This window comes from Symphalangus syndactylus, chromosome 2, assembly GCF_028878055.3.
Source record: "Symphalangus syndactylus isolate Jambi chromosome 2, NHGRI_mSymSyn1-v2.1_pri, whole genome shotgun sequence".
Taxonomy (NCBI): domain Eukaryota; kingdom Metazoa; phylum Chordata; class Mammalia; order Primates; family Hylobatidae; genus Symphalangus; species Symphalangus syndactylus.
The window spans coordinates 136668816-136682132 of NC_072424.2; the positions used below are offsets into that span (position 1 = coordinate 136668816).

The window sequence follows — 13317 nt, forward strand, 5'->3', positions numbered from 1 at the left end:
CCCACAGAAGCTTTTCAAACCCCCTCAGCCCAGGAAGCTGTCACTTCCACAAGTGATTTTGAGGAGGCCAAATTTGGGAATCAATGGAAGGCAAGACACGGGAGGCAGAAGGCCTGGGTTTGAGAGCTACCTCTGTAATCCGAGGACCCCTAGCTGATGACTTCCTCTGCCACTGGGCCTCAGTTACCTGATCTGCAGGTAGAGTTTGGACTAGATGGCTTTGGGCCTTTTCCCACTCTGAAATGCTAGGTTCAAAGCCCACAGTTCAGGTGTGACACAGCCAGTGCCATCGGACAGTAGAGGTATAAGTACCCCCGAAGGGTCTCCCTCCTTAGGGGACACATGCCAATGGAACCAGAGGTCCAATAAATACTGTCTGACCACTAGGAGAAAAGTAACCCACTAGAGAATGCTATTCAAGGCCAGCAAGTAGAGTGTTTTCACGGAGAAGGGACAACACACCTGTGTTCGCTTTCCCAAGAGGGAAAGTACCCCTCCAGGCAGACACACGACAGCACAGGTGTTACCACTCCAACCCAACGGACATGCAAGGTGTTAAACCCCAAGCTGCTTTGTTTTTAAATAAACTCAGTAACAATTCGCCTTATTAAAACAAAATAAACCCAACATCCTCTTTGCTCATTCCCTGGAGCACCTGAGCCTGGCACACAGGCCTGGCGGCAGGGGTGGCCCCAGCCTCACTCAGGCCAACCCTGTTCCTCTCCCTTGCTGCTGATATTGAGTGGCTAGAGACCATTTAATCTGTGAGCATCTTCCAGCTCGATCATTCTATGACTTAAAATCATCTTGCCTGGCTTTTGACACCATCCCAAGCCAGCAGCTATGTAGTTCTCTTTGAAATTATTTGGCTTTGAAAGGGAAAGGGACAAAAATGGGGATATGCTGTGGGGGGCAGTGTTTGGAGGTCACATAACTCTGCAGTGGTTAAGGTGGGGTTTTCTGTTTCTTCCTTCTTTAGCTGGAAGGCTGTTGCCTGTCTGCCATGTTGATGCCAACAGTGGCAGCCCAGGACGGGGACACAGTCTCCACTTTACAGATTGTTCTGCCCACAGGTTATTTCCACGGAGCATCCCAGGGAACTAGCATTTGTCAGAATATAGTTGGGAAAACATGATTCCTGAGTCTTCCCAGTTTAATTTTATCAAAATGCCATCTTAAAATGCCTTCTAAGAGTCTAAGGAATGAAAAAGATACCAAGTTGACAATTAAATTTTGTATTTTGCTTCTAATCTATGAATATAATTGCTGAATATTTGGCCAAGTTATTTCCCAGGTATTTTCCTCATTTTGGTAAATAAATACAGGTATGCAATTTTTCCTTTGGGAAGCATCCATTTCCTCTGAATATTTTAAACTTAGTTTAAGATTACCTCTACAATCACACTTTTTACAGCATAAATTCAAACTGTAATAAAAGCCTAAGACAGGAGGGAAAAGTCCAAGATCAGTTCCTCCACAAACATTACAGGAGAGCAACCCTTGAGTCTTAGACAAAAGAACCAGATTTAATTTCAGTGGCCAGAACACTGCAGGAAAAAAGTTTGCAATAATTTTTTTATGTACTCAAAAATCAGGAAAACCATGTAAAGTAAGAAAGGGAAATTCAAATGGGAGCATTTGAATGTCTGAATTTCAGGCAGTGGATTCAGTGATAACAGATTAATCCCTATATTATCACACCTGCCATTTACTCAAAAACCAGTCTGAGTAGAGCCATCCAGCCACCACCAAGATTACATTGTGAGCTTGACCTTCCATATCATTTAAAATGTCAACGCCGTTTTCCAACATTCCAGCCCTCTTCCGAAGGTGCCACTTCAGTAACTTTTAACAGCTTTCAAATATTTGGATAAGACCTTTCAAATACTTAGAAATGCTGATAGGAAGTAGATACAGTAAATTTTCTCCCACAAATGGAAGTATGATAGGGAAAATTCTTACCACCAATGATAAATGAATTAAAAGCTTTGCAGCTGCTATTTTGGTTCACTTAATTGGGTAATTATAGAGACAAAACTGTATACTTTTCATGTTGAGTCACTATGTACTTTAAATAGCAGCTATTGAAATATACGTTACCATAAAATTTACCCATGTAAAATGTATAATTCAGTGGTTTTTAGTATATTCAGAATTATGCAGCTGACACTGCTATCTAGTTTTGGAATAGTTTGTCAGCCCAAAAAGAAACTCCATGGCCACTGGCAGTCACTCCCCATTCCTCCTGATCCCTCAGCCCCTGGAAACCACCAATCTACTTACTGTCTCTAAGGATAAGGATTGGCCTATTCTGGACATTTCAGAGACAGAATTTTATAATACGCAGTCTTTCATGACTGAATCCCATGACTTAGCATAATGTTTAAAAGGGTTATTCATGTTGTAGCATATACCAGCACTTCATTCTTTTTTACTGCCCAGGAATATTCCACTGTGTGGCTGTCACGTCTGTCTACCCATTCAGGTGATGGACATTTAACTTGCTCCTTGTTGCTTTTAGCAATTGCAAATAAGAAACAGCTGAAAAACAATGGCATTCAAACTAGACTGGTCATTTTCAAAAGAATAAAAATCTTTAGGGAGAAACAAAAGTGAATTTTTAAAAACTAAACTTTTTGGGTTTACTGTTTTTAAGTTCTAAATGAAAATATTCTATGTTCTTACAAGTTGCCGGCTGCCAAACTGACATGAATGCAGTAGCGGCGCTCCAATCATGCATGGCCATGCTGCACTCTGCCGCCTTAGCCCTCACTGCTTCTGGGTGCTATGGGGTGCCCCACCAGGGCAGCGCTGAGAGGCCGGCTCAGGTTTGCTTCAGAGACCTTCCTTGATGGAAGAGGGACTTAGTTTGCTGCTCCACTTTTTTTTTTTTTTTTTTGAGAAAGGGTCTTGCTCTGTTGCCCAGGCTGAAGTGCAGTGGCGCGATCTCAGCTCACTGCAACCTCTGCCTCCAGGGTTCAAGAGATTCTCCCACCTTAGCCTCCTTAGCTGGGACCACAGGCACCCGCCACCACAGCCGGCTAATTTTTCTATTTTCTGTAGAGATGGAGTTTCACCATGTTGCCCAGGGTGGTCTCGAACTCCTGACCTCAAGGGATCCGCCCACCTCAGCTTCTCAAAGTGCTGGGATTACAGGTGTGAGCCACTGCTCCACATTTAACTCCAATGATGCTGAGCATAACCCAGCACTCTAATTACAAAAATTTGTTTTGTTATAACTGAACATTCCCTTTCTATTTTAGACTTTCTTAGCTGAACATCTCTCTCCCCTAGCCCTATTCACGGCTGCTCACAAAAACATGACAATACCAGGCATGGTTCATGAAATCTGGTGTGGGAAGAGGAGGCGTGGCTCACACCCCTTTGAAGTCATTTAAGACATATGGCCAGCTGTACCTCATATGCAGCCATTCACAGGCCCTCCAGGCGCTCAAACCTGAAAAAAATCACTCGGGAGCTTGTTCAAACAGTTTCCTGGACCCCAGGCTAAGGGTCTGACTCAGGTTGGGAGGGGCCTACATTTCTGTGTTTACCGGCTCACAGCTGATGCCAAGGCCATGCTATGACCAACAGTGCCTGGGCAGCAGGGGGCAGAACCTGCCATCAGGAATATGCAACAGGACACGACCTGTTTGGCCAAGATTAATGTATTTACCTCTGCTGATTTATAATCCTTTATATAAAAACATCCTTACTAAGTCTCCCTTCATTGTACTAGCAGACAGGTTTTCTCTAACGAAACCTCAGATCACAACAGATGGACTCACATATTTTAGTAGTCTCTCTGGATCCTGATCCCCTTATCTCACTGTCTCCATGAACAATATGCCAACTGAATAAATTATAGCACTAGCTATGACAGACAGTGGTCATTTTCCACAAATGCTGGCTAATAGCCAAGCTCTGTAAAACATTATCATTGACTTAGCAAACCTCAACCAGCTTAGTGCAGAAATGCAGATACTCTAATTCAGTCAAGGCAGGCAAAGCAGAAAAGCCCGAGAGGCAAGTGAATTGTTTGTGGGGTTTTTTTAAGCTCTTCTTTCTCCCCATCACCAACCTTTTTTAGAGTGTCACAGTAATGGCTAACATTGAAAATATAACTTTGTTTCCATGTATTATACGAAGCGAACGTCTTTCTTACATGAACAATGCTGCTCCCAGTAACAAACTGTTTTATATACAAAATTATATCAATGTAGTTGCAACTGAAAACCCAATGACTACATTTTACATTATTATGGTTTCCAGCAAGCATATGGTTAGCATGCCCAAGTTTTACTCCAGAAAGGCACTCCAGAAACCACCCTGTTATAAATAACATTCTTTCAAGGACAGCGAGTGCTGAGATGAGAACCACTATGTTGCTAAAGGTATTTATCAAAATATTCAAAACATTATTAGAGAAGTAAAATAGCAAGGTGGTCCTTAAAATATTATTTTTTATTAAATGAAGTCTCTCTATATATATATATTATCCATTTATGACACTGATCTGACAGTATACTTGGCAAAGACATCAACACCACTGGTCAGGGCTCTTCTCTAAACATTCCCACCCACAGCGAATGAAAGGAAGGGCTAGAAGAAATTCCAGGGACACACATTTAAGCTCCCTTTTTCCTCAGAGATCCCTGTTCTGATAAGTGTTCTCTCTCAACATCAGCCTTCTCGAGCTAAGTGTCCTTGTTGACCTTTAGGAGGTGGAAATAACAGTATAAATACATCACGCTAGGCTGGGAACGGTGTCTCACGCCTATAATCCCACCGCTTTGGGAGGCTGAGGCGGGCGGGTCACTTGAGACCAGCAGTTCGAGACCAGCCTGGCCAACATGGTGAAACCCCCTCTCCACTAAAAATACAAAATAATAGCCGGGTGTGGTGGTGCACATTCGTAATCCCAGATCCACCAGGGACTAAGGCAGGACAATCGCTTGAACCTGGGAGGTGGAGGCTTCAGTGTGCCGAGATTGCACCACTGCACTCCAGCCTGGGTGACAGAGTGAGACTGTCTCAAAAAGAAAAAAAAATTGTACTAATAAAATAATCCTGAGGCATATCTGCAAATGCAATGGATGAAGATGTAGAACACGGCTACTCCTTTCTATTAAGCTTTCTGTATCTTAAATTATACCCGATTATTTTATATGACCTCTTCTTTTAAGGTTAAAGAACGAGAACGCAAAGGCAAAGAAATCTTGGCCAGGCACAGTAGCTCACTCCTGTAACTCTAGCACTTTCGAAGGCCAATGTGGGAAGATCACTCGGGCCTAGGAGGTCGAGTCTGCAGTGAGCCATGATTGCACTACCACACTGGGTAACAGAACCCTGTCTTTTTTATTTTTTTTGAGACAGGGTCTCGCTCTGTCAAGGCTGGAGTGCAGTGGCACAATCTCGGCTCACTGTAGTAGCTTCCACCTCCCGGGTTCAGGCGATTCTCCTGCCTCAGCCTCCAGAGTATCTGGGATTACAGGCATGCACCACCATGCCCAGCTAACTTTTGTATTTTTGGTAGAGACAGGGTTTCACCATGTTGCCAGCCACGCTGGTCTTGAACTGGGCAGGGTGCTGGGATTACAGGCATGAGGAGAACCCTGTCTCCAAAAACAAACAAACAAACCAAAAAAATCTGCTTGTCGTCTATCAGGCTCAGGAAAACGTTCAGATGCCAAAGAAAGGCCGGCCATTTATCTAAGCTCCACAAATCTTGTAAAAAGTGCAGAATTAATCGTAACAAAAACTGTCACGTAATTCAGTAAAATTTCAGTGCACCCATTTTGTCTGCAGCACAATAACAAAAACAAGGGTACACTAGTTATAAAACTCATTCTGATAAGTTTTCATATAATTATATAACACCAGGATATGTACTAGTCTTTTACTGCCTAAGTAATAGGAATAATAAAATCATCCAGTGTTGGAACTCACAACAGTCCACTTGTCACAACCCTGATAACCACTACAACCAGCACTCCCCACAGGGGTCAAAGTGCTAGCTCCTCGTCCTCAGTTACTCCTCTAGCTTTCCTAGGAATCATGGACAGTCATACTATTCCCAGGAACATGACGCACAGAAAGTCACTGACCAGGTGGCAGAGTCCCGAGTACAGACCAGTGTTAGCTGCTGTGGGACGTCCTGGGGCCCATGATGGAGCTGCAGACACTGTGCGTTGCGACAGCTGTTGTTCCCCATCAGGAAGCTAACCAGCAGGAGAATTCAAGTTTGGCTACACATGGATTGATAATGACAGTTAATGGCATGACTTAGTTGCCTGTAGGCAGTGTCTGTCTATCAAAAAACGTAACCCACCACAACATAGTGCCCTTTAGATTGAAACAATCTGGCCTCCCCACCCATTCCTTCTTGCCAGGTGTAAAGGGCATTCATTGGTTAGTACCTGCCCAGGTGCCAACTACTAATGAAAGCAAGGTCATAACTAGACTTCAGCATCTAAGGAGCCAACTTAACTCTGTGGAAAACCAAGCAGCTGTAGCTGGAGTTTCTCAGTTCAGTCCTTATTTTAGGAAATGGGAGTACAACTTTTAACCTGAATAAAAAGGCTTTTTGGTACAGTCACTGTTTCCGATTTTAACTGCCAGCAAGTCTGGCAGAAAGGAAAATTTACCAAATATCAATTTTTGTTATGATTTTTTATGATGCGTTCTGCTTATACTCATTCACATCTAAATATTTACAAACACCTTATAGTTTAGTTCTTCTGGAATATCTGTATACTTCTACTTGACTATGGCTAGTTAGGTTTTTGGTTGTTGTTGCTGTTGTTTTTGTTTTTTGTTTTTTTAAGGTGGAGTTTCACTCGTTGCCCAGGCTGGAATGCAGTGGCGCAATCTCGGCTCACTGCAACCTCCACCTCCCAGGTTTTCAAGCGATTCTCCTGCCTCAGCCTTCGGAGTAGCCGGGATTATAGGCATGCGCCACCACGCCCGGCTAATTTTTGTATTTTTAGTCGAGACGGGGTTTCACCATGTTAGCCAGGATGGTCTCGATTTCCTGACCTTGTGATCCACCCGCCCTGGCCTCCCAAAGTGCTGGGATTACAGGTGTTAGCCACCGTGCCCGGCCAGGTTTTTGCTTGTTTAAGCACAAGAACCATACATGGTTTATCCCTCAAATGCAGCATCCAGCCCATGTCCAGTATCCTAGGGGCCGTGTCTCCTACCCTGTGATTCTCCTGACGCCACAGGGAAGCAGGAACTCATTTCCCAGAGAAGCCAGAAGCACTTTAAGGAACTTTTTCAGTAATTTAAATGATGAAAAGTAACACTACATGCCACTCACACCTCCTTTTCTAAACTGTTCTCCTTACTACTTCCTCCAGCACCACCATTAGGCTAAACTTAAAATGTCAAGGCTAAATTCTTAACGTGCAGCGGATGTTAACAGGGCAGAGTACTGACACAGAAGTAGGGGCTTGGAATTTCCTAGTAACTTTGACTTTTCACATATTTACATGATGTTATATTTTTATGTTATATAAATGTATGTTTTAAGTAGACCAATCAGAATAGTGATGAAGTATAACTGGTAGAGTGACTCCAAATGAGTACTCGATACAAGGTATACGGTTATCCTCGTCTGATGACCTTTTTTTAATGGTTACAGAAACTGAGACCCTCAACTTCTGGTAATCAGCTATCAAAATATCTGTGTAGCTCTGGCTCCTTAACATTACTCCTAAAATAGCATCTTTAAATAGATGCCAATGGTTTAAACTTTTGAAAAGTTTGTATTTCCCAATTCCAGGGTAAACATTATGTAACATTTTATATATATAATATATATGAGTCCAGAATAATAGCTACCCCATAATTTCAAGAACATGTAATGAAATCTCAAATCCTTCTAAATAGCTCTTTTTTCCTCTGAGAGTAAGCCACTTCCTGCCCCTAGACCCACATCCTGTCAGACCAAGGCTGCTCAACAAACACAAAAAGCGGACAAACCAGTCCCATCTGCGCTCATTATAATCAGCAAGAAAATCATGACCTTAGAACTAGAAGGAAACTTTCTGGGCATTCACGTTCAAAAGGGGGTCATTCTAAAACCAGGTTGGGAAGAGTTCTGTGCTAAGCCCTCCCTACTGTCCCACTGCGTCTGGGAGGCAGAAAGGAGCTGCTTTCCATAGGTCTGACAATGAAATGACTGCTAGTCATGCCCGAGTTCCAAGCCTGCACTGCCGAGTAACACTGATGGCCATTTCCGACCTGCTGATGGCATATGAAAATAATGCCCCTGGCCAGGCGCGGTGGCTCACGCTTGTAATCCCAGCACTTTGGGAGGCCGAGGCGGGCGGATCACGAGATCAGGAGATCGAGACCACCGTGAAACTCCGTCTCTACTAAAAATACAAAAAATTAGCTGGGCGTGGTGGCGGGCGCCTGTAGTCCCAGCTACTCGGAGAAGCTGAGGCAGGAGAATGGCGTGAACCCGGGAGGCGGAGCTTGCAGTGAGCTGAGATCGTGCCACTGCACTCCAGCCTGGGTGACACAGCGAGACTCCGTCCCAAAAAAAAAAAGAAAAGAATGCTCCTGATACCTATTAGCTGCTAGTTTTTAATTCCCTTTTTGGTGAGTGTCTCTAATTAAGAACCAACTTCTTCTACACTGGGAATAACATACATTGTGTGTTATCTAACAGGGAAGTAAATTGGAATTCTTAGACACCACTTTCCCCTAGGAAAGGGAAAAGAAATAATCAAAGGATGTTACATTCAGCAAAAGAAACTATTCTTTCTAGAAACAAAATCTACATCCTTCTCATCTCCTCACCCCAGGACAGGCAAAATAAAGAGAAAGTGACCTTGAACAAGAATTTATCTAATAAACTCGTTAAGTCTAAGTCTTGATTGTATACCATGTGATTTCAGTTTCACTAGGTATATCATAAATACTTCATCACCAACATGCTTCACTAAAATGTGCAGGTAATTATATACAGAAACTTAAGTTTAGTAACTACTTAGTAAACTTAGTAACTATACACATAAACAAAAGTAAGGGACAAGGCCAAGATGGCTTATTATATGCTAGAGTCAGTTTTAATTCTAGGCTCAGAAAACATAGGGAACTAAAAGCCTATAGATTAAACATCACTATTCACCTGGAACGCATGGTTGTCTCTAAATTTAGAAGCCTGTGAAGAGCTTTTCCTTTCTGATCCGGGGGGTGAGAAGGTTGAGTCTAGGAAACAATGAGGCTGAGGTGGGTGGATCACGAGGTCAGGCGACCAAGACCATCCTGGCCAACATGGTGAAACCATCTCTACTAAAAATACAAAAATTAGCTGGGCATGGTGGCGCGTGCCTGCAATCCCAGCTACTCGGGGGGCTGAGGCAGGAGAATCGCTTGAACCAGGGAGTTGGAGGCTGCACTGAGCCTACATGGCGCCACTGCACTCCTAGCCTGGTGACAGAGACTCCGTCTTGGAAAAAAAAAAAAGAAAAAAAAAGAAAAGAAAAAGGTCAAAAATTTATTTGCTAACCTGTTGTTTTAGAGGACATATGACATAAACCATACTTAAGTCTTGCGCCATTGCTGAGATAAATTTTTGCCCCTAGTTAAGATCACATGAGCAATATTCTCCTATAAGAAACTTCGATTAGACAAGATTTGAACTCACCCCAGTCTTTACTTTTGCTGTCTATCAAAAATTAGCAAGACCAAAGTAGCTTCTTTAAAAAAATCCAAAATGAATCAGTAATCTTACAAAATTTGCTTAAATAAGCAAACCCCGCCAAAACTTACTTTTAAAATCACCGTTTCTGTTTATCCCACTTTCTTTTTCTTCCTCTTCCTTCTCCTTCTTCTTTGTCAAACAGAGAATTGAGTTATTATCATTGATCCATACGAAGTCCCTCTCTCATTTATTTTCTTTAATTCCCACCCCCCATTTCTATTCCCCGTCTTCCCATGTGCAACCTTCCTAATATGTTTGATATGCATCTTGTTTGTATTTTTAGAAAATGTTTAGTTTTGTGTGCAAAAAAATTAATAAAATTCCTTCTAGTCCTATAAAAAAATAATAAAATCACCGTTTCTGAAATTATACTAAATTAAAATTAAAAAAACTCTTCAGTTTATACTATCAGTATCAAGTATGTTACATCTGAAATGGCATTATAATTTATACATCATTACTTGACTGGAGAAGACATGGTGTACACTTTACAACCCTATCACTCACCCCAACCCCAACCCATGGTTTGCTGTATTTCCTTCCCCCATCCCTGCCCACAGCCCCAGTATGTAGATTTATCTCTTAAAATGGCTAAAGCCCTACCCAGTAGATGCCCCTTATTTTGTTCATTTCAATTTTCAAGTCTTGAGAAAATCGCTATTAAGACAATGACCTGTTCCCAGTTGGGTCACAGCACTGTGCCCCATTCCTATGGGCCCCTCAAAATATTGGGAATACAGAGTAATAGTGGAAAAAACTGCGAACAAATCGTTCTACGTGTTTCCAAGTCAGCTGCAATTTTGAGTAGTGACCTCCTTTTAAAACATGTGCATGGAGGGTGAGATGGCCCAGGTGGGATTAAATCAGTCACTCATTTGATCCAGAACACAAAGGTTGCCCCAGCAGCAGGGAATGGGGGAACCTGCCCTTGCCCTGAGATCCTCCCACCTCAACACTCAGGCACTTCATGACGAGCAAAAGTAAAGCATCTCTCCCTTTCTACACTTTAACATGCTTTTTAAAAGCAAATATTCTATTATGGAAAGCTGAAAACATTCATAAAAGTGGAGAGAATAAGTAGTACCATGATCCTCCACACACTCTTTTTTCAGCTTCAACACCATTCTTCTTTTTTCACTGTTTTTGTTTTTGCTGGCATATTTTAAGGCCCTCATTATTTCACTTGTAAAAACTTCAGTATATTGCTCTAAAGCACTAAAAAAAAAAAAAAAAAAAAATCACAATACCACTATCACATCCAACAATTTAAAACAATTCCTTAATACATCAAGTTCAGTAAATATTATTCAATTTTCCTCCATTTGTTTGAAAATGTCTTTTTGCGGTTGATTTGTTCAAGTTATGTAATGCACCTTGTTATCACACTATTTCCACATTGCCTTGTTCAGCCAGGTTCTAAATAAAAAATCCAGTTTTCTCACCATTGTCTCCCCGTCTAAATCCATTTAAGAGTCTCACCCAAACAGCAATGGATTATGTAGGCAAATATTTCAACATCGCAGAAGCCAACACCCTTAATTATTTAACTGAGGCAATGAAACACACCTTAATGAAAATACTGTACCAACATACACTATATATATGTTTACAAATAAAGTGATTCCAATCTCATATTTATGTGCTAAGCTTTAACCAAGTGACCTGTGGTTCAATTTTCTCTTTAAAAATGGAACAGGCCGGGCGCAGTGGCTCACGCCTGTAATCCCAGCACTTTGGGAGGCCGAGGCGGGCGGATCATGAGGTCAGGAGATCAAGACCGTCCTGGCTAGCATGGTGAAACCCCCTCTCTACTAAAAAATACAAAAAAAACTTAGCCAGGTGTGATGGTGGGCGCCTGTAGTCCCAGCTACTCGGGAGGCTGAGGCAGGAGAATGGTGTGAACCCGGGAGGTGGAGCTTGTAGTAAGTCGAGATCACGCCACTGCACTCCAGCCTAGGCGACAGAGAGAGACTCCGTTTCAAAAAAAAAAAAAAAAAAAAGGCTGGATCCCAAGACATATTTTATAAGAAATTTACAGATGAAGTAATGGTGCAATAGGTAAAATACTACCAAAACAATCATTTCCCTGAACCACAGCACCTGAGAAAGGATGGAAGAGTAAGTGGGTTTGGCAAATGATGGACTTATCACCAAACCCTTGCAAAAACAAGTTCTTGAAGAAAGACCATCATGGTTCACTGTCCAACCCAAAAGTGATTTACCAGAAAACCAACAAAAACACATCACAGTGGGCCCACTCGTAAGTCATTCTGCCCAATGGTTTTAATGCTTCAAAGAGTTAGTAAAGAATGAAAGTTAATTCTAGCTCTTGCCAAAGCCTAGGTGAAAATTTACAGTATCACGCTCACCACCCCGACAATGTATTAGACATGTGTCTTTCCCCCTGCAATACAAGCTTCTTGAGAGCAGGTCTTCTTTCAGGAGGGGCTGAGGAAGGCACAGCTCCCTTTACAACTCCAAACAGAAAGCCCATTTTATTTAGTCAGACCAGCACCTACTTTCCAGAGCATTTTGCCATTGAGGAAAGGTGGGACAATGTGCATTTCGGGCTCAAATACACATTAGCAGGAAATGGGTTCCACCATTCACTGGATGTGACTGTCAACCAAGCAGGTGATAATCCTTTAAAAGCCCCTTTTGGTTCACCAATGTCTCTCCAGTACCCGAAAACCTGGCACAAAGTAGGTGCTCTATTTGTTGAATGAATGAATTTTATGCAGGGTGGTTGTACCTAACATCGGTAACTTAAGAAGAATGTGTGTGTGGAGTTTCGAGCTAAGGAATCCCAGTGGCCAACCCTGAAATCAATTCCTTATCTATGGGGAACATCTGAACCCCCAGCCCACAAGCACTTTAAGGCTGCCAGGTGGAGGCTGTTAGGGGGAGTATGTTAAGTAAAAATGCTGTGTAAACTGCATGCTTTTTGCAAGCTTTCGGGAAGCAGTTGCTGTTCTGTCCAACCCACCACCACTATACTGTCCCATATGTACATTTCCAATAAACCTGGTGCTATCCCTGTTGAAGTCAACAGAGGTCTAGCAAGACAGCTGTGTTCTTCATGGCAGCAAAAGGACAAAAAGCAAGGTTACATTTACTTACTACATTATTTCATTGGGCTGCTAAATTAGAGGAAAAGAATGACCATCACGAGCTAGTAAAGCTTTTAATCAGATTAGAATTTATCAGGTACAAGTGGAACCACACAGCCCTTACTGACCAGGGCCAGGCATAAGGCCAGGTGCTTCCCATGTGCCATCTCAGCAGGCATCCCAGGCGGGCAGGCAGGATCTTGTTTACAGATGAGGAGGCAGAGAGAGGTGAAAAAACTTGCCCAAGATTACCCACTAGGAGGCAGGTATTTACCTATTTGCTCATCCTCCTTCCTTCTATCCTGCCAATAAACAAGAATTTAAAGTTTGCTATAAAATAATGCTAAACAAAAAACAAACAAACTTGGGCCAGGCATAGTGGCTTATGGCTATAACGCCAACACTTTGAGAGACTGAGGCAGGAGGATGGCTTGAGGCCAGGTGTTTGAGACCAGCCTGCACAAAACAGTGTGAAACTTCATCTCTACA

At 42.4% G+C, this 13317-nt stretch overlaps 1 protein-coding gene across 2 annotated transcripts in view; it reads right to left on the reverse strand.

Annotated features, from left to right (window-relative positions):
- Positions 1-13317, reverse strand: part of EZR (ezrin) — a 54769-nt gene that overhangs the window by 30290 nt on the left and 11162 nt on the right. Inside the window, exon 1 of one of the 2 annotated variants that reach the window (XM_063632819.1) lies at positions 9787-9805. The exons of the other annotated variant lie outside the window; for it this stretch is intronic. The gene's annotated coding sequence lies outside the window, so the exon portion shown is untranslated. Of the gene's footprint in view, positions 1-9786; positions 9806-13317 lie in introns of those variants that run through there. 2 annotated transcript variants of the gene reach the window in all.